This window comes from Ornithorhynchus anatinus, chromosome 5 (assembly GCF_004115215.2).
Source record: "Ornithorhynchus anatinus isolate Pmale09 chromosome 5, mOrnAna1.pri.v4, whole genome shotgun sequence".
NCBI classification, from domain to species: Eukaryota; Metazoa; Chordata; class Mammalia; order Monotremata; family Ornithorhynchidae; genus Ornithorhynchus; species Ornithorhynchus anatinus.
In genome coordinates, this window is record NC_041732.1 from 34768130 (window position 1) to 34769022 (window position 893).

Here is an 893-nt window from a genome sequence, read left to right on the forward strand (position 1 = left end):
ATATTGTGAGCCCCAGATAGGACGTGGACTGTGTCCAACCTCATTAGCTTGTATCTACCCCAGAGCTCAGTGCAGGCCCTGGCACATGTTTTGTCTTATGCCATCGAGTCGTTTCCGACCCGTAGCGACACCACGGACACATCTCTACCAGAATAGCCGGCTCTCCATCTGCGATAATTCTGGTAGCGTATCCGTAGAGTTTTTTGGGGAATACAGAAGTAGTTTACCACTGCCGCCTTCCGCATAGTAAACTCGAGTCTCCACCCTCGACTCTCTCCTATGCCGCTGCTGCCCAGCACAGGTGAGTTTTGACTTGTAGCAGATGGCCTTCCACTCGCTAGCCACTGTCCAAGCTAGGAATGGAATGGATAGGCCTCTGCTTGACTCCCCCTCCCATAGCTGAGTTTGGTAGAGTACTGGAAACTCTCCAGGCGCGACCTTGAGAGGGGACCTTGGCATATAGTAAGTGCTTTAATACCATCAAAAAAAAAAAGGGAAGGGGTAGAAGGAGAGGAGGTTGGGGAATGAAAGGGTGGACTCCAGCAGGACCGAACACAAGATTGTCCAGAGAATGTATAATTCCAGAGGAAGAGCGGGAGACAATCTGACAGGATTGTTTCCAGGGAGCGGAGCCTTTCTGAGTGGGAGGAATGTTTAGAGGGGAGGAAGACGGTGGATAAACCCAGGCCGCCCGCCAGCCAGCTGCTGACCCCGGCTCAGGGTGGCCAGGCCAGAGGCCTCAACTCCCAGCTGGCCTAGCTCCGGGTTTGTTGTGCTCAGAAAAGGAATGGAAGCCAATCAAGAGACACCCTTCTTTTCTGGCACCGGGCAATCGGCAGGCAGCTGCAGAGTTCTCGGGACCTCAGCAAGAGCAAACGGATCTGCCTGGCTTT

At 53.5% G+C, this 893-nt stretch overlaps 1 non-coding gene across 1 annotated transcript; it reads right to left on the bottom strand.

Annotated features, from left to right (window-relative positions):
* Positions 1 to 311: 311 nt before the first annotated feature.
* LOC114812464 lies at positions 312 to 449 on the bottom strand. Its single transcript, XR_003760116.1, has one exon. It is a non-coding gene; the product is annotated as a small nucleolar RNA SNORA7 (small nucleolar RNA).
* Positions 450 to 893: the final 444 nt, after the last annotated feature.